The sequence below is a fragment of the Taudactylus pleione genome, unplaced genomic scaffold, assembly GCF_031769625.1.
Source record: "Taudactylus pleione unplaced genomic scaffold, aTauple2 ptg000039l, whole genome shotgun sequence".
NCBI classification, from domain to species: domain Eukaryota; kingdom Metazoa; phylum Chordata; class Amphibia; order Anura; family Myobatrachidae; genus Taudactylus; species Taudactylus pleione.
The window spans coordinates 906216-927669 of record NW_028284441.1 but is presented as its reverse complement, the minus strand read 5'-3'; the positions used below and the strand labels follow the sequence as shown (position 1 = coordinate 927669).

The 21454-nt window shown below is 41.9% G+C and overlaps 1 long non-coding RNA gene across 1 annotated transcript in view; it reads left to right on the top strand.

The window, feature by feature from the left end:
• The window catches only part of LOC148538556 (uncharacterized), a 67155-nt gene that overhangs the window by 44986 nt on the left and 715 nt on the right, over positions 1 to 21454 (top strand). The window contains exon 2 of the long non-coding RNA XR_015871792.1: positions 3261 to 3435. This is a non-coding gene — a long non-coding RNA (uncharacterized LOC148538556). The remainder of the gene's footprint in view (positions 1 to 3260; positions 3436 to 21454) is intronic.

Genomic DNA, 21454 nt, shown 5'->3' with positions numbered 1-21454 from the left:
TTATTTAAGTCCCTGAGACGGTAACAGCACTATTCGCCTTGTATACCTTGTGTGGGGTTTAAAATATAGATAAAAGCAGAAGGTCTGAATTGAAACATGGATTCTGACTGTAGCTGACTTTGGAGCTTAACAATTCTGTGTATCTACTGTATTTTAAATATAAATCTTCTCACTTGCGTTAATTTTGCACATACAGTATTATTTTTTATTTGTTGCATATGATCTTCATTAATATATTTGAAATGTTTCCTAAAAAAGAAGATGCATTTTCTAGTGCTACATAGTGCTGTAAAAGACCTTATAGGCACAATGTCCATGTACAGGAAATTACTTTCTAATAGAGAAGTGCGTCAACCCCCCCGTGCTTTGGTTTTGGATTGGGATTCACCTTCGTGTTTTGGTTTTGCAAAACCACCCACACGTGTTTTGGTTTTGGATTTGGATCTGTTTTTTTTTTTCTTTAAATCAGAAATAAAAAAAAGGCTAAAATAATATACTGTAATTGTGACCTGTTAGCATGTACAGTAATCCAAATCCCAAGTTCGTTTTTTAAATCCGAGTTCCGAACCACAGGAGGATCTGAACCAGAACTCGGTACCCCAACATGATTCTGAACTCGGACTTGGTCCAAGGTCTCTCCCATGTAAAAAAAATAAAATAATAATAATATTGAAATTTGTGCTAATTCTGATCATGCATAGGGACAGAGGGAGGATCTATAAGTGCCAATATATCTTCCAAGTGGTGATCTGACATAAGAGTTACGAATACGGTACTCTCCACTGACACTTAGCTGCTAAGATGGTGTTATACTACTTAGCACATCATGATCTAAACAGCCTTTGTGGATGATTGAGTTCTATGGGCCTGATTCAGAGCCGTTCGCTATTTGCGGTCGTTCGTTCAAAAACAAGGGGTGGCTATTCAAATGATCCGTTCGCAAATTGCAGTCTGTTCACACCTCTAAGTCTGAACGAGCGAGCAAAACATACGCTCGTTTATTTGTTAAAAACGCCCCCTGGCCGCTCGCACCATACGTCATGTCCGCTATTTATTAGATTAATCGAGTACATCGACCAGCGTATGAACTGCTCGCTATTCTTGTGGTTGGTTTTTGCTACCACAATCTTGCGAGCAGTTCTGGCTATAAAATAACCCAGTGACGTGGTCAATGACGCTGCTGTATTAATTATGCACACCCATAAAACGCCCGTTTTGACCTTTAAGCACGCCTGCGTTCTGATCTCCACTCCCCGTTTTCAAGCACCTTCCCCTGTTACCACCCACATACGCCTCATTCTGTCACTCAAAATAGCAGGCATTCGCTATATTGCGAGCACATGAATTTCGGCCGCACTGACTGGTTCGCGCATGCGTATAACGATCCGTACGCATGCGCAGATGTGCGAACATCGCTCGGAACGAGCGTACTGCCGCTAGCGAGTGGCTCTGAATGAGGGCCAATATTCCCCATTATATTAACTGTACTATAATGACTTTATAACACACTTCATTTATTTTAAATACTACTCTTTAATAGGGATGTGCGCCGGACCCCCTTGTTTGGTTTTGGATCTGTATCTACTTCAAGGTTTTGGATCTGGATTTGGTTTTGCAAACCACCCTCAAGTGTTTTGGTTTTGGTTTTGGATCTGGATTCTTTAAAATAAAAAGTTTTAAAAACAGCTAAAATCATGTAATTTATGCAATCCAAAACCCGAAATTCAGATTTAAAATCCGAATTCCGAACCGCAAAAAGATCAGAACCACGACCCGGATCTCCACAGGAGATTAGAACCGCGGCTCGGATTTACCCGGATTCACGAAATTTAGGTGGATTCGGATTTCTGGAGAACCGAACCGCACATCTCTACTCGGAACCCCTAAATTCGGTTGTTGTCGATTTTCTGAGAACCAAACTTGCATACCTCTACTAAATAATATTTTTAGGTTTAATTTTTTAGGTGCAGTTTCCCATCATATAATCAAATTCAAGATATGGTGGCAGTGATGCCTCAGACAAAATAAGTACCCATCTTGAAAAATAATCTGTGCTGCTGTGAACATTCTGATTTATTTAATCGGCTCAGGGGCGTATCTATAATGGGTGTAGGGTGTGCGGGGAACACGGGCCCCTGGGTCCAGGGGGGCCCCGCACCGCACACCCTGCATCCATAGAATTACTTACCTCCCCGAAGTCCCACGTCGGCGCAGGGGTCCGGCGGTGTAAAACGACTGGAAAATGGCCGCAGCGGCCATTTTCCCGTCATTTGCACATGTGTAGTACAGGGAAAATGGCCGCCATGGCCATTTTCCTGGTGCCCTGTGCATACACTATAAACTCTGGGCACACTCTAGTCTATAACTCCGGCGCTGGCCGCGCACAGCTCAGTGCGCTGCCGGTCACCGGACGGAGAGGAGGGGGCCCGTGTCGGAGACTGCACACGGGTCCCTTCCTCTCTAGAAATGCCCCTGCATTAGCCAGACCCTATTCAAATCTGGGCAGAAAGGGCAGAAGATAAATACAGACGCTCTCAACCTACAGTAGTACAAAATGCCTAAAATGCAAGGTTAGAGAGAGGAGCACTTTACAATTCATACTGAAAAGAATGCTAACTGCTTTCAAATTATAAAAATAGCCTATATAAGTACTGTAAAGTCTCTTTGCGGTACGTACTTTTCGATGAGTGTAAGATAATGTTATTAGTGACTCTAGGCCTGATTCAGATTAGTACGCTAATGCCGCCTCTTTTGTGTCTTTGCATGCAGCTGCTATGCAAAAATATGCAAATGTCACAGCGGCTTTTGCAAATCCTAGCATCTGTGTACAATGGTAGCATCGGTCACAGGTCATTCGATTGTTGCAGTCCTGAGTAAGTCTATTGTCCAGCAGAATCGCCGTGAGAACTGAGACACTGGAGCCATATTTCTTGCACACGGGATCGCAGACGCAGGGTGTGACGCGGCCCAGAAACAGTTGCAACACACCTGCATTCTTTGCTGCCACTCCCCATTACCTCTCCCAGAAGCTCACTGACTGTCGATCACACTGCAAATAAATAGTCGCTGCGAGCAACTACGGTAATGTACTGTGACGCATGCACAGTGCGACTTGGATGCATGCGGGTTTACTGATAATCATTTAATTCCATAAATATCGGCACCGTGTCCATCTCTGAATCAGACTCTCTGTGCATAGAACCTCATTGTCGGCACCTGTTTATGATGATTGACTAATTATTATGTCTTCTTCATCTCAGATGATCAGTAACCAAATTGTGATGAAGTTCCAGTCTAGTATGTGACCTGAATGATGGGAATCTAAACATGAAGAAAAGGCTGTGATATGTTTGACTACTACCTTGAGCAATCTGTCTTCTTGGCATAGCAGATGCATTTAAACTTGAAATGACTTACACATAGCTGCTGTATAATGTAAGTTGGTACATTGAAAAATATAAGAGGTATCAATGTAAAATAAATTGTGAATATTTCCATTGTTGGGAGAATCATTATTCATGTGTATTTCGCCTTGTGCAGTGCCTTTCCCAGGCCTACAGGGGGCTTATTTACTATAATGACATATACAGTAATTGGCAGATCTAAACTCTACATATGGATAGTAGGTATGTCCGCACTAGATATGTAAAAAAGCAGCTTGTTTTAAGATTGGTCTATGGTAGGTTGTTGTGACAAGCGCTAGATGAAGAGCATAACAAACTATACACAGTATAAATATTTAAAACCATATTAAACTAAATGCAATAAAAACCATAATTGAGGTAATGTTTAAGCTCTTTTGAGAGTTAGGGGAGAGGGGCATGGTGTGCTCAGTCTGATATTAAGTCTGCACTATTGTCCGGTAGATGTTGGTGCCACTAGTCCTAGAAGCCCTACCTTATGGGTAGTGTCTAGATGCCCTTCACCGAGTGGACCCTGACGTTATCAGTTACTGTCCAACGTCATTCCTTACTGTCCACATGGACATAGAGGGAGAATATAAACCTGTGGCGAGCAACCGTGCCCAAACCGAGGCCGCAAGGAGTCAAATTTCTTCTTTTGGTGGCCTTTATGGGCATGGAACCACATTTTCGTCCTCACTGCACGTCACTTACAGGTCCTTAGGATGAAGGGGAAGTAAGCTTAACCCTACCGTATGGTGGAATGTTGGGCTTCTTCTCCTGTTTCTGTTGGTAGGAGGCAGCAGAGTTGTTGTTTCCAATCCAGTATACCCAGCTTAAGATACAGGTGTGGTATGTTAGGTTGACATTTATCATGTTTATATGAGTGACATGTCAATATGATAACATGTTGATCTAATGTCCCTGGTGGCCTAGTGGTCACTTATTGGGTCCTGGCGACTGCGGCATCTCCAGCATTTTTTTCTGGGTCCCCAGAGGCCAGGTTAGGAGCAGTTCTTCGGGAGACATCTGTGGAGCAGCAGTCTAGTGAGTATTCTTTCCTCTATCCTTGACCCTAATCCCTACACTTCCCCCTAGTGCCTAACCCTAACTTCTTGACCCCCCCCCCTCCAGCAGGCCAAATCCTTACCCTACCAGTGGCACCAAACCCTAACCATCAGAATTCTGAGAATGTCAATATTAAACTTGGCAACATTGTGAACATGTCGACATTCTGAGAATGTTGACATGGTGCCTGTCAACATGTTGAACCATGTCAACGTTCTAATGTGAGCATTGTGGTGTCGCGACATGGTCATTGCGATGGGATCCCATGAGATACTAAGCTACAACCAGAAGGAAGCAAGATGTTAAATTAAGCATATAGTGACTGACATACTCCCAATATTTCATTAATAAAATGAGTGGTGTCTCACTGTGCTCTGGCAAGCCTAGTTAATATGGGTATCATGTGAGCCATTTAACTTAATTCAGGATGGGTTCACACTCTAATTGAATTAGCCATCACCTGTCACCTGTTCGTCAGAGAATCAGGTCTTAAACATTCTGTACTGCTTACCTTGTGTGCAGGGGCGTAACTAGAACTGCGGGCCCCATAGCAAAATTTTGAAAGGGCCCCCAATGCCTTTGGAGTGACCTCTCTATGCAGCACACCACCGTAGTGGGCAGGCCTAGTGCCTAAGCTTAATAAGTACCAGATGAAAAAAAGTAAACTTTATTTAAATAAGTTTAATATAAGTAAAAAAAAACACTACAAGTTAAATATATTTTTAAATATTTTGCAGCTGAAATTATATGTTTTAGCAATAAAAAAATAAATTCAAATAATGAATATACTTATAATGTAGATAATAATATGAATCAGAGATAAACATTGTGTCGCCACATTCTGCCAGTGTTACAGGCACTAGACCAATATGTGGCCGGTGTCAGCATCACACAGGGAGAAGGAACCTCCTACCACTCTCCCACAACAACAAATCAAAAAGAAGCTTAAGCTTCAGTTGTTTTGAGCAGCGTGTAGTTTAATACAGCTGACTTTGCGCTAATGGCTGGAAAGAGCTGATTGGAGCCAGACAGAGCTGACACCTTAGAAGTACAGGCAATCAATGGAGCAGGAATGGATGAAAGTTAAGGAGGGGAGAGATGGTATAGGTAAAGGTGAATAAGGGAAGTGAAAATGACTGGTATTACTGAGGACAAAGGATGGAAGTGGTAAAAAGGCCTGCTATTATATAAGTGATACTGTAAGATAGAGGATAAGAAAATAGAAACAGTGGAAAGTAAAGACTAAAGTAATAAAAGAGTTAAGCAAGTAGACTGAGGAAAGGAGGAAAAAGAAACCCAGGCAGCACAGGGACAATAGTATATGTAATACATGCATATTGTAAATTAAATTACTTACCAGGAACAAGGTCCACCCATGGACTTAAGGAGAAAGGTACAAGGCCTCAGGTTGTAGGCTACTGGACGACTGGGCAGTATGTCCGGTTGGGCTTTTCCTCAGGAGTGCTGGTCCATCAGTACATCAGTGGAGGTCTGGACTCTGGAGGCAGGCCTAACAAGCGCAGTGGAGAAGTTGGATGTGGCTGATGGCTACTGCTACTGGCAAGTTGTCAGCAGCGCAGTGAAGGGGACTGCCTGTCATTGTCGGTGACATCATCAGGCAGAGGAGGAAGGCTGCACTGTCTTAAGCTGCATGCACACGGTACGATATCTATGAACTATATGAACGATAATGATATCATTCAATGATATATCGTTCATATCGTTAATTTTTGTGCAGTGAACGACCAACGATGCGTGTTCATAACAATATCTATGATCATCTGTACGTGCAGGCCAACTTGCACGATATTGTCAACTTTGCCTGTGCAGAGATATGGCAGGATGACTTCACTGAAATATATTTTTCAAAGATATCTACTTGCCCCCGGGCCCCATTACCCCTTGGCAGTGCGCAAGGAAAGCTGGGAGGTGAACATCACACAGGTGGCAGTTCCTCCTAGATAGGAATACAGCGGTGTTCTATCTGGCAGCGTTACTGGGTGTATGGGGAGGGCGGGGCTTGGAGGTGCTCTGGGCGCTGTAATAACTGCACCCCCTGTACCCATGGTGGTTACGCCCCTGCTTGTGTGCACTGACACTGTCAGTCTTCATCTCTGGTATTCCTTGATTGGCTTCCTTGTATGACTCCTGCTGCCTTCTGACTTTGCTGCTGTATTACTCCTCATGTATCCTGCTGACCTCCGATTGCCAACACTTCATCTTTGACATCATTACTGTTTAATCCTTGTGGTTTCCAGGGGTCTGCTAAGTTCAGCCTGCCTCCTGTCCATCCCTATGCCCAAAAGCACAGTCACATTGCTTGCTCAAAAATAAATGTGGATTTTACCTGTATTCATAGTTGGTTTGACGACTAATGAAGTGAAAGTAGCCACCATTACTGTAAAATGGTTTCTGTGTGTGTGAAATACAACAGGACGCCGGAGCACTGCAGAAGTGTGTCTTTACTCTCTGAATGCATAACCAACATGCCTCTAATCATCTGTCATTTGACAGATGATTAGAGAGTGACCATTATCAGTGCAGGATCTCTTCCTTTGCTTCCCCAACATGGCTGCCAGGACACTTCCTGGGCAAGGAGCGGTTGGCGTGATGCAGCTTCAACCAACCACACACATATCATACATCTACAATTACGATCAGTTCACATTTACACTAGCTCTACATCTGGCGCAAAAGATAATTTCTACTCTCAGGCATCTGCTGCAATCAGTTCCTTGCAAAGAATACTACAATGTAGAGCCTGGGCATTTGTCATCTATATAGCCAATGGTGCTAATGACTATTACAGTAAAAATCTGGTTTTAGACTTAGAAGAGAACAAGGCGCCACTTTTGAGGGCAACATGCCTCCTCCCTTCTCCTCACCAGAGCATGTGCAGAGTGGACACTGTGATTTCTCTATTGCGCATACCTATGGGAAATTGGCACTGATGCCATTTTGGCAGAGATTTCAGAGGCAGCTGCAGTCAATGGTAAGTTTATCAAATGAGTGCAGGCTGCGCAGTGTGGAGGGGGTAAGAGGCTGTGCATATAAGGGCAAGTTGTATGATAGAGAACAAAATAGAAAGGTATTGTTTAGCCATGACCATCAGACCAGGCCACCTTCTTTAATTGCTCCATTGTCACTGACAGATATATCTGTCCAATCTGTCTGGTGGAAAGGAAAATCTGGTCTGTCTTCCAGGGTTTTGGAGCAAATTTCTATTGGTATTTGCTCCCATACATTACCAGATTTTCCTTCCCACCAGACAGATTGGACAGATATATCTGTCAGTGTGTACCCAGTGTGTACATACGTATGTGAGACACTGAAGTCACCTGCTACATCCACAAGCAGTGTTTTGTCCGGAGGCTCCTGCGGTGATGGCAGTTGAAAAAATCCTCCAGCTGATGAGAGCTATTGACCGGGCATTGTATAAAGTTTCTTTTTTCAATGTATGTGAGCATGTATTACTAAACTACTGTTTGACGAGTACGCTATTCCTATTTTATTTGCATGTCATAGAAAACGTGGGATCCTCCTAGCAAGAGGAAGCTTGGGATTAAGCAGCCGATACATCTTATATAACTATCTGGATACTCTAAGGATTGTTTTGCGCTGAAGTGCATCATTTTATATACGATATATATATATATATATATATGGGCACAGTCGTGCCCTTATATTAAGGCTGCATCTAAAAAAATGGATTTCTCTCTCTTTATATATATATATATATATATATATATATATATTGTGATATGATCGGGGTAGGGGTCCCTCTCCTGGGGTAGATGGACACCTCCTTACACACAGCAGCCAGGAAACAGCACTCCAGAGGTGGGTTTTCGTGCAAACTGGTCGGCGCGAGTTTTTATTGTGCAACACCAATAACAAAATAAGCAAAACATAAAGTCAATCCTAACCTATCTGGGCTTTAACTAGACAGTAAATTCCCTCACTAACCGAACACTAAATAAACTCACGTCCACAGTACCTTCTGGACTATAGCAAACAGTGTCTCAGAGCAAGCTAACCTGTGGGCCTGCTCTCCCAGGTGAGACACTGCATCAAAACTCTTACACAGCTATATTGAGCCACTTCCAGGTCTAACCCTAATTAGCCTGCTGACAGGCTGAAAGGCCTAACACCTGAAACGGCCCTGTGGATGGAGCCCTCCCTTCTCTCTGACATCCACACCCCCAGGACCCTTTCTCCGGCTTTTGCCAAAAGTCAACACTCAGATCTGTTTGTAAAACAGACTCTTCCTGGGGGATAAAACACATATTACAGGAATCTGGGACACAAATACACGCCATCCCTAACTTTTCCAGTGCTTCTATCACACAATATAAATATATATATATATATATATATATATATACACAGTACTATGCAAAAGTTTTAGGCAGGTGTGGAAAAAATGCTGCAAAGTAAGAATGCTTTCAAAAATAGAAGTGTTATTTATTTTTATCAATTAACAAATTGCAAAGTGAATGAACAAAAGAGAAATCTAAATCAAATCAATATTTGGTGTGACCACCCTTTGCCTTCAAAACAGCATGAATTCTTCTAGGTACACTTGCACACCGTTTTTGAAGGAACTTGGCAGGGAGGTTGTTCCTTGGAGGACTAATCACAGATCTTCTGTGGATGTAGGCTTGTTTAATTCCTTCTGTCTCTTCATGTAATCCCAGACAGACTTGATGATGTTGAGATCAGGGCTCTGTGGGGGCCATATCATCACTTCCAGGACTCCTCATTCTTCTTTACGCTGAAAATAGTTCTTAATGACATTGGCTGTATGTTTTAGGTTGTAGTTCTGCTGCAGAGTAAATTTGGAGCCAAACAGATGCCTCGCTGATGGTATTACATGATGGATAAGTACCTGCCAGTATTTCTCAGCATTGAGGACATCACTTATCCTGACCAAATCCCCAACTCTATTTGCCAAAATGCAGCACCAAACTTGCAAGGAACCTCCACCATACTTCACTGTTGCCTGCAGACACTCATAATTGTACCGCTCTCCAGCCCTTCAGCGAACAAACGGCCTTCTGTTGCATCCAAATGTTTCAAATTTTGACTCAGCAGTCCAGAGCACCTACTGGCATTTTTTTGCACCCCAGTTCCTTTTGTCCATAATTGAGAATATATATATATATATATATATATATATACGCTATTTCCGGGAGGAGTTGCTGAGGGGACAAGGTGGCTAACGTGACCCAGCAGATGCCATGTCCATTTATTTACTTGTACTGACATATATCTGCATTGTGGAGCATCTTGCTTTCAACCTCCCCCAGTGGGTGCAGCCAGAAAAAGGTCCTGCTGCTGCGAATGGGAGCAGGGACTGAGCGTGGAACAGAGATGCAGATTGTGTGCAGAAAGGAGGGACCAAGCTGGCGTATCAGAAAACAAAGCACCATTGAATGGCAAAAGAGATTAAGGGCCTGATTCATTAAGGATCACTATTGCAATCGCAACTGAAATTAAACACACAGTCTCACTGCAAAAATATGCTAATGACTGCACTTGCTATGCTGTCACAGCCAAACATAATGCCCCTTTACCTTACACACATACATAATACTTTGCAAGTCTGCTAAACCATCGGTAACATATAGTACCATCGGAGCCTCATGCACACTTACACATGGTTAGACCTTACTCAGAAGTTTCTAACCTCATCGCATGCAGTGAAAGCCCATTAAGCCTCTGTCGAAGCTGCAATAGACAGAGAAATGCGTTAGCCGGATCTCCGATACCTATATTGAGATTGTGTTTTTCTCTGGTCCAATTGACACCTTGCCATCACCTCTCCATCTGGCATCCTGACCATATTCCTTTAGGATTACAATATGCATTTCAAGTGAGACGGCACAAAGCTGCTGGAAATCATCTCCTTGCTACAACATCACCCCATTAGCAGGACGGCACGAAGTTGCCGGAATCTCATCCAACCTGTCATTACATCATCCCTCTTTCAGGACTACATGTAGCTGCAGGGACATTCCCCATTTCCAGGACTACCGCTTATTGGATGGTATGGATTTTCATTCATGGACAAAGTAATGTATTTCTGACCTGCGGGACAGGTCTATTATTTATATAGAGACATAGGGGTAAATTTACTAAGATGGGAGTTCTATTAAGAAGTGATGTTGCCCATAGCAACCAATCAGATTCCAGGTATTATCTTCTAGAAGGTGCTAGATAAATGAGAAATAGAATCTGATTGGTTGCTATGGGCAACATCACTTCTTAAATAGAACTCCCATCTTAGTAAATTTACCCCATAATCTCAAGGGACTCTTTAGCATCTCCCACATATACATAATTTTTGAATGCATTGTGCACTTATAGAATTTCTATTTCCATGTTTTTATAAGCAATGTTCACATTTCTTTCAAAAAATTTATCAAACTATTACGCGCAGTTTCATATCATATATACTCATGGTATCCTTGCGCTGTTCCTTTGCTAGTATATGTAGTTTACCCAAGCAGCATATGGCATCTCAGTGGCTAATTTATGCATGCCCCTATAACGGCGTTCAAATGCATTTGCACGTCTGCGTTTCACCTGCCACCCAACCATCACCACCCCCAAACGGTCACTTCCTGTCAATCACTCAGCGATGGGTCTGCATGGTCACTGCCATCACAGTCCGATCATAGTGAGGTCTTTGCGAATGCACACTGCGATGTATATGCATCAGTAATAAATCAGGCCCTATATCTTGTTCATTACTCTGGTCCCCACATAAATGAGGAATCAGAGTGTTGGGTCAGAAATATGTTCCAATCATTCTTCCCTGGAGAACCAATTGACTGGGTTAGCCATCAGCAACATACCAAGTCCAGTCAAGTAGCTTAGGCCTGAGTGAAATAAACTGAATTAATGGGATGGAGAAGGTAAAAGGAAGAGCGACAAATACTGTTGACGGATTGGAGAAGGTAAAATGAAGAGGGACAAATCTGTTGATGGATTGGAGAAGGTAAAACGAAGAGGGACAAATCTGTTCATGGGTTGGAGAAGGTAAAATGAAGAGGGACAAAGAGGTTGATGGGTTGGAGAAGGTAAAATGAAGAGGGACAAAGCTGTTGATGGATTGGAGAAGGTAAAATGAAGAGGTACAGATCTGTTGATGGGTTGGAGAAGGTAAAATGAAGAGGGACAAAGCTGTTGATGGGTTGGAGAAATCAATATTCTGAGTAACAAAATCAAAGTCCATAAACAGACAAACAAAACCAGGAGAAGAACGCAATTCCAGCTTCACTTGTGCAAAGACTGGTGTCAGGGCCTTATAAAAGTTGTATACAGATGAAGTCCTAGTTGACCTTTTTATTCTTTAAAAAATATGTAATTACTGTGTGCTTCTGAATAGGACCAGAATAAATAAAATTATGAGAAGCAGCCCTAAATGAATTGGTCATACTTACTACTTGAGTCAAGAAAACAAATTAATTATGCAATTTATTTGTACATATTTATTTTACAGGTAAACTACAGGTGCTGGGGGCTTAGCATACAGGCACTTGTGCTAATGCCATGATGCCCTGGCATCCTTGTTCTGAACAGTTGTCCACCTTAAAAACCAATATAATAATGAATAAACCTCATTCCCAAATCCTGATGGGAATAGAGACTAGCTTTCAGTCCAGGGCTGGTTCTCCTTAGGGACGTGTACTCCATTTGTGAAGGATACCCACTTCACTAGGGATTCCAGTTGTGGGCTTAGCAGTCTAGGGCTGGTTGACATTTTGGCAGGGGGACCCCAGACTGCTTTCTCCCTTGTATAATGTCACCACTTGGTTCAGCCTGGTGCTGTTTAGTGAAAAATACTGGGAACCACACGCCGTTTTTTTAATGGAAAAAACATTGATGGTCATTCGATGTTCTACTCCATTCGAAAGTATGGTTACTCTGCAGTTTTGCAGCTGGTTTGAGCTTAGTAAATGTGCAGGATACAATCTCGCCAAATAATACAATAATATAATACAATCCGCAGCAAAAATGCTGAGATTTCAAACCTGCTGCCTAGTAAATTTCCCTTTTTAAAATAAATAAATAAAAAGCAGGGAGAGTCTCTGGGGGCAGTCCAGAATCTCCAGGAGTGCCAGGCATGCCCCCAGAGTGATGAAACTGTGGATGTACTACAAGGCCACACCCCCTCCCAGTAAGGCCATGCCCCCCTTTGGCCTGGCAGCCTTGCTCGGACCAGTTGTCCACCTTAAAAAACAATATAATAATGAATAATTAACTTCATACCCAAAGCCTGATGGGTATGCAGAATAGCTTTCAGTCCATGGCTGGTTCTCCTTAAGGATGGGGGCTCCACTTGTTAGGGATTCCCACTTCCCTAGGGATTTCAGTCCTTGGTCTAGCAGTCTAGGGCTGGTTGACATTTTGGCAGGGGGACCCCACACTGCTTTCTTCCTTGTATAGTGTCACCAGCCCTGGCTGGTTCAGCCTAGTGCTGGTTAGTGAAAAATACTGGGGACCACATGCCATTTTTTTTTTGCAGTTTTGCAATCTCGACAGTAAATCACAGCAAAAATGCTGGGATTTCAAACCTGCTGCTTAGTAAATTTACCCTTTTAAAATTTTTTTATAAAAAGCAGAAACATTTACTTTTAAATAATGAAATAAAACAGTATTTTTCTGACTAAAAAATATAAAATAACCAGATCTGAAAATGTAATATGTCTGTTTGCATATACTGTACCATAACACTAAATGACTGTCAAATTAAGCCTTGGGTGATCATAAATTATGGGGCCCATACACCAACTGTTGTTTGGGGTATTAAAAATTCAAACTGCATTTTATTCTTTCAATGCAAACATGAGTTTTTTTGTTACTATATTTTGGCATGTAAATCCATTTATTACATACTATATTGTAAACTGTCTCCAATAGGGCGTACCCTACTCTTTGGTTTCAAATTTACATTTAGATGGTCAAACTAGTATTTCCCTGTTTTACACATGGTACTGTAGGTGTTCCCCACTGTTTAGCACTTTAAGGCCCATATTCAATTTGAGGCGAAAAGGCCAGACTTTTCGCCTGCTGGACTTTTCGCCTCCTTCGTCTGTTTTCCAGGCGGAAAGTATCGCGCATGTTCCTGTTATTCCCCTATTCAATTCCAAAGTAGCGAAAACGGGAACAGGCGAAACTTGGATCCACAAAAAAATACGTGAATTTTCGGGAAATAATTGTAGGACCCCTTAAAGATGTCCAGACCTGGGGGATCACTATAGGTACTCCCATTTTTGCCTGCAGAAGAAAGTCGGGTTTTTAAATAGCCGCGGCAGGTGCTTTTTTCCCGACATTGAAGAAGTGATGCAGAAGAACACTTAGCTTTTTATTTTTCGTTTTAAAGTGGTTCCATCAAATTTGGGGTACTTGAAAATGGGTACTAGCATATGTTTATGTCCCTAAACTAATTTTTAAAAATTCTGCAAAAAAAGCACCTGCCGCTAATAGCCTATTATAGAAAACATCTGTCCATTACTTGCAGAACTCCCCTGAACCTATTTCGCTATTTTTAAACACTGTTCCCCTTTTTTTTTTTACCCCAAAATTTTAACACCATTTTTCAGGGGGTCCTGAGGGTAATTTTAATTTTTTTTTAGACATTTTATCCTAAGGGGACTTAATAAAGGCTGCAAGCTATTTTTTTAAACCCCTAAACCCCAATTCTGCACTTTTTTTTCGCCTGCTATAGGCAGCCGAAAAATTATCCCCATTTTTTTTATTTACTTGTCGCAACGGTGAAAAGTCTGGTTCAGCCTACTGCTGGTTAGTGAAAAATACTGGGGACCACACGCCATTGTTTTAATGGAAAAAACATTGATCGTCAGTTGATGTTCTACTCCATTCAAAAGTGTGGTTTCTCTGCAGTTTTGCAGCAGATTTGAACTTAGTAAATGTGCAGGATACAATCTCACCAGTAAACCACAGCAAAAATCCTGGGATTCCAAACCTGCTGTTTAGTAAATTTCCCTTAAAAAATAAAAATAAATAAAGAACAAGGAAAGTCTCTGGGGGCAGTCCAGCATCTCCAGGAGTGCCAGGCACTGCCCCCCAGGTTGATGAAACTGGGTATGTACTGCAAGGCCACACCCCCTCCCAGTGAGGCCATGCCCCCTTTTGGTCCAGCATGCCTTGGCGGGCACAGGGGGCTTACTTGCCGCACTGGGTGACACCAACCCCTGTTGCTAGATTACACTGATCAATTTGATGTGCAACATTTGCATATGTGAGCACCTGAGTCTGATTCATTGTATAAAGGGCTCCGATGCAAGCGGAAGTGGCTTTTCCCCATGCCAAGTTCCATTGTGCTTCATCTGTGACTTTGTGTAAAACCAATTCCTGTGTGGTTAATGAAGCAGCCTAGAGTTTCTAGTACACTGTGGGTGGCTTTTCATCGATTCTGCGATACGTATAAGATGCAAAATTTTAAGTAAAATAAGGTACGCTACTCAACTCTGGAGCGTTTAAGTCACACCGGGCATCTCGCGCCCTATGGCATATACTCGCAAGGAGTATGAGGTGGACACACCTGCAGAGTAAGTTTATAGTATATATATATATATATATATATATATATCTATATATAACAAAATGAGCTTTAGAAGAATGATTGACCTCTGTAGATCATAAATAGTACTGTGACTGTAATAATAATAATAATAATAATAATAATAATAACAACATAATAATAATAATAGACATAATATTAATAATAATAATAATAATAATAATTATTATTATTATTATTATTATTTAAATAGGTTGTATAGCTTGGATATGGGGGATATAGACAGATTTTATGGTAAAAATCTACTATTAATGTGTCAGTGTATCCCCCAAAATTTGATTTAAACTGGAACAGGTTATTTTTAATAGGGGCAGTTGGTAGCAAATTGGGCATAAATTACTCCAAAATTAAAAGTGTGATGAAAAATAGTGCACACTTCCACATCGGTAGCATATGCTTCTAATCTATTACAAGTCATCATCACAGAGGCGTCTTAAGAGAGGAGGGGGCCCGTGTGCACTCCCCATGCTAGGCCCCGTCCTTTCTCACCAGTGTCCGGCAGCCGACTGACGTGGCTGGCCAGCCACCAGAGCATTAGTAGACTCCAGGCACGAGAGTGTGCCCGGAGTCTACTGCGCATGCGCAGAATGCCGGAAAAATGGCAGCGCGGTTCTGAGCAGCACTGACACCTGACACAGGACCACGGACAGTTGAGTTTAAAATAATATGGGTGCAGAGTGTGCGGTGCGGGGCCCCCTGGACCCGGGGGGCCCATGTGTCCCGCACACACTGTACCCATTATAGATACACCAGGTCATCATCATCAATGTGTACTTGCAAATGCCCTATAGCAGGTGCAAAAGGTACACTTCCTAGCAGGAGCATATGCACATAATTGCAGGTATGAGCCGCACTCACATGTAGGCGTACTAATGGAACATTGCCTATGAGAAAATGCCCCTTCCTAACGCCGTTATGCCTCTCCAGTCATAAGGTATGATGCAAAATGTCTGTATAGGTGCATGTGAAGTCTGAGCATGTGCAGAGGGATATTCCTATAAAGAATATCCTTGTATACAGTATATTGCTAAGTGGTAGATACAGTATTTGAGCCTCTTTCCATTTATGCTATTGCAGGGATGGATTAACGTTTGTGGGGGGCCCTGGGCAACTAACATATGGGAGTCCCTACTAATAAAATTGTCAATATAATATGCTGGTGATGTGTTAACCACACTGTAGTGCCAAAGTTCACATTATGCCACACAAAAACCCCAGTTCACATTATACCACAGTGATCCCAAGCTGGTGATATTGGAATCTGTGTTGGCCCCCAGTGTATGGGGGATCCTGGGAAACCGCCCTGGCTGCGATGTTGTTTATATAACTCTAAGCTCTTGGGTCAGTTAATTTATGATTTTATGAATATATTGTAAACACTGCATTTTATGCATTATAAGGGACGGGGTTGAAACATATATTTTTTTGTAAACTTTGACAAATGTCACCTTACACCTCACCTATGCAGAGGTTCAAAATTAAAATATTCTTATAAATTATGCGACTTTTATTACCACAGTAATGCATTCAGCACTTGTGTGTATGCATGCGCGCTTGCGTGATAGAAAAAAATTAGACTGTAAGCTCCAATGGGGCATATTCTCTGTACCGTGCTGCATAATATGGAAGTTTTAATAAACCTTCCTTTAGACCAAGGATCTCCCAATTTACAATTATAATGATGTAGTTGCAAGGTTAGGAAGGTTGTTAAAAGATACGTCTCTATCGCTATCTATTCAATCTTCCATATACTCTAATTGCAGGTTACTTGCTGAACCCACTTTATTAAAAATCATGTAATTTATGGTATATAATCTATTCAGGGTCCGTAGACAGCATAGAATACTGATGTACTGTATAGTAACCTCAGTGCCTACACTGTCCATGGTGCTGAAGTCAGTTATTTTATTATCTCACCATCTTACACAATGTAATAAACATATAATGGCACATGAAATAAATAGTAGCCTGGTGTCTATTTGATACAGTTTAGTATTATGGCTAACATCCAGTGACAAAACATCAGGGGAAAGTTGTTAGAGCACCGACAAGACTACAACATCTGCCTGGCACTCAGGAGATAGGAATGTGTGGAGGTGTAAGACAGATCCTTGCAGAAAAAGCAAAATCACCTGGACTTCTGCACTGCCTCAGGCAAAACAGCAAATATAAAGAAGTTAAGAGGAACACATGTACAGTCAACATAAAGATAAACATACTCCTCTGAGAGATGAAGGGATAAAATATGCTCACACTACATTGTCTAGCAATGCTTATCCAAGTGTTGTTTGACAGAAAAAGTATTCATTGTTCCATGCCTGATTTCAGACCCAAGCCTAGTGTATAATAACAGATACAGTATATAGTAATTGATGTATGGATTAAACATCTCCCTGCAGACACATGTCAGAAGTTGCGCCAAAAACAAATACTTTGCTTGTATGAATGTATGGTGCACACATGTTACTCTACATACATGACATTACACCAAGTGATGATATACAGAGGTGGGTACAACAAAGAGCAATGCATTGATGGAGATATGTTACAGTACTGTGCAAACGTTTTAGGCATTTGTGGAAAAAATGCTGCAAAGTAAGAAAGCTTTCAAAAATAGAAGTGTTAATAGTTTATTTTTATCAATTAACAAAATGCAAAGCAAATGAACAGAAGAGAAATCTAAATCAAATCAATATTTGGTGTGACCATTCTTTGCCTTCAAAACACCATCAATTCTTCTAGGTACACTTGCACACAGTTTTTGAAGGAACTTAGCAGGGAGGTGGTTCCAAACATCTTGGAGAATTAACCACAGATCTTCTGTGGATGTAGGCTTGCACAAATCTTTTCTTGTCAACCCAGACAGACTTGATGATGTTGAGATCAGGGCTCTGTGGGGGCCATATCATCACTTACAGGACTTGTTCTTCTTTACGCTGATTATAGTTCTTAATGGCATTGGCTGTATGCTTGGGGTTGTTGTTCTGCTGCAGAATACATTTGGAGCCAATCAGATGTCTCCCTGATGGTATAGCATGATGGATAAGTATCTAACTGTATTTCTCAGCATTGAGGACACCATTAATCCTGACCAAATCCCCAACTCCATTTGCTGAAATGCAGCCCCAAACTTGCAAGGAACCTCCACAATGCTTCACTGTTGCCTACAGACACTCATTATTGTACCACTCTCCAGCACTTTGGCAAACAAACTGCCTTCTGTTACAGCCAAATATTTAACATTTTGACTCATAAGTCCAGAGCACTTGCTGCCGTTTTTTGCACACCAGTTCCTATGTTTTCGTGCATAGTTGAGTCACTTGGCTTTGTTTCCATGACGAAGGTATGGCTTTTGGGCCACAATTCTTCCATGAAGACCACTTCTGGCCAGACTTCTCCAAACAGTAGATGAGTGTACTTGGGTCCCACTGGTTTTTGCCAGTTTTGAGCTGATGGCACTGTTGGACATCTTCTGATTTTGAAAGGAAGTAAGCATAATGTGTCTTCCATCTGATGCACTAAGTTTCCTTGGCTGACCACTGCATCTACAGTCCTCAATGTAGCTAATCAAAAGAGCTTGAACAGCACATCCTGAAACCCCAGTCTGCTTTGAAATCTTTGTTTGGGAGAGACCTTGGTGATGCAGTATAACTACCTTGTGTCTTGTTGCTGTGCTCAGTCTTGCCATGGTGTATTACCTGTGACATGAAACTTTCTTCCACAACCTCACCTTTGTAGCATAGGTTGGTTGTCCCTCACCCAGTTTTACACAGTTTTAAGCCTCCTACACAGCTGTTTCTGTTTCAGTTAAAGACTGTGTTTTAACCCACATATGAAAATGATGATCACTATCACCTGTTTGGTATGATTGGTTAATCATACACCTGGCTATAATCCTAAAACTCCCTGACTTTGTGCAAGTGTACCTAGAAGAATTGATGCTGTTTTGAAGGCAAAGGGTGGTCACACCATAAATTGTTTTGATTTAGATTTCTCTTCTGTGTATTCGCTTTGCATTTTATTAATTGACAAAAATAAACTTTTATTTTGGAGAGTATTCTTACTTTGCAGCATTTTTTTCCACACCTGCCTAAAACTTTTGCAGAATATTGTATATAAATATATATATTGTGGCAGTATCACCAGAGAGGGTGCTGGTGAGCAGCTGAGTCAGTGTGGGGCTGGAGGGATCCACCCACACACAGAACAAAAAGGGTGTGTTTTCAAAACTAATGGCTGCCTTTTGCACAGAGCCCAGGTGGGACTGGTGCAGTCAGACAGTCAAGGAGGACTGCAGTCAGAGTGAAACAGGCCGGGTGGTCAGGGTCAGACCTGAAGGATGCAGGGAGATCCCTAAAACCTCTGACAAGAACCTTGTGGAGCTGTGGCAACCAGCTAAGCCAGGCCAGAGCTTGTGCTACCCTGCAGGAAGCAGGGCTGAGATTGAAATTGTGAAGGCCAGTCCAGATCTGCATGTTGCACAGGGGAGCTACCAAGATTTAGACATTTCATGTTAGAAAGACTTTGCATGTATAGATTAACTGTGTTCTGCTAGTAAGCATTCAAGAAGTGAGTTAGCTGCCCGATTGGGCTAGGCGTTTGTTATTTTTGGTTCCTGATTATGCTGACATTAAAGTACCATTTTAATATATTTTACCTGGAAAAGCTGCATGGGCCCTCTTTTGAGCACTAAACACTGCACCACTGACACCAATCTACCAAGCTAAATACCCCAAGTCATCACAATATATAACATGTGTTGAGCAGGATCCCATCCATTAAACTGAACAGAGTTATGCTTAGCACAAGAAAAATGCATTTCTCCTTTATACAATATGTGCAGTTCAAAAGATTGTACACATGAAAGCTGATCTGAAAATTAATAAAATAGGTGCTGACAGCATATAAATTAAATAATATTTATGAAATTGATATTTTAATTCAAATGAATATGCACATAACATTATGTATTGTAAATCATTCTCCACAAGAACACTAACAGCTAGGCTGATCAGCTACTCACCCCTGTGAGAAGTCACAGAACACTAAAGCTGGCCACACACTAGACCAACTTACATCCAACCATCCAACTAGTTGATTGGTTGGAATGAAAATCTGGTAAGGGATGAAAGCAAATGACAATCAGCAATTTGCTCCCAAATGCAGGAAAATTGACAAAAACTTTTGTTTGCACAAATTGTTTAGATCAAACATTTAACAAATTTGTCTGAATGACCATTTTCATCTGTTTTCTAGCATTTAGGAGCAAATTGCCTATCATAATTTACTTCCATACCTTACCAGATTGTCATTCCAACCAATCAACTAGTTGGATGATTGGATGAAAGTTGGTCTAGTGTGTGGCCAGCTTAACAGTCATGCTGACCAGATACTCAGTCCTGAAAAGGAGTGACAGGAACACAAACAGCCAGGCTGACCACTTACTAACCCCTGATAAGAGTCACATAAACACTAACAGTCAGGCTGACCAGCTAATCACACCCTGGGGGACATGTATCAACCATTGAAGAGTTATAAGGTAGGAGAGAGATAAAGTAGCCAAACAATCAACTTCTGACATTTTAAACTCCGTCTGTAAAAAGACAGTTAGAAGCTGATTGGTTGATATGTCTTTCTCCAAGGTTTGATACATTTGAGAGTCTGAAAGAAGACACAGGAGCAATAACAGCCAAGCTGACCAACTACTCACCCCTGAGAGGAGTCACAGGAACACTAACAGCCAGGCTGACCAACTACTCACCCATGAGAGGAGTCACAGGAACACTAGTAATTTAGGCTGACCAACTACTCAACCCTGAGAGGAGTCACAAGAACACTATCAGCCAGGCTGACCAACTACTCACCCATGAGAGGAGTCACAGGAACACTAGTAATTTAGGCTGACCAGCTACTCAACCCTTTGAGAAGTCACAGGGATATTAACAGCCAATTGATCAGCTACTCGTCCCTGTGAGGAGCCATGGAACACAAACAACCAGGCTCATCAGCTACTCACCACTGTGAGGAGCCCTGGAACACTAACAATCAGGCTTTTCAGCTACTCACACCCTGAGAAGAATCATGGGTATATTAATAGCCAAGCTGACAACTACCCACCCCTGAGAGGAGTCAGAAGACCACTAACAGCCAAGCTGACCAACTACTCACCCCTGAGAGGAGTCAGAAGACCACTAACAGCCAAGCTGACCAACTACTCACCCCTGAGAGGAGTCACAGGATCGCTAACAGCCAGGCTGACCAACTACTCACTTCTGATTTCGCAGTAGTGGACCCAGTGTGAAGTACATTTCTGGAAGGCACATCTCCCTGTGGGGCCTATTCATCATCAGAGGCTGTATTGAACTTGCTGCCA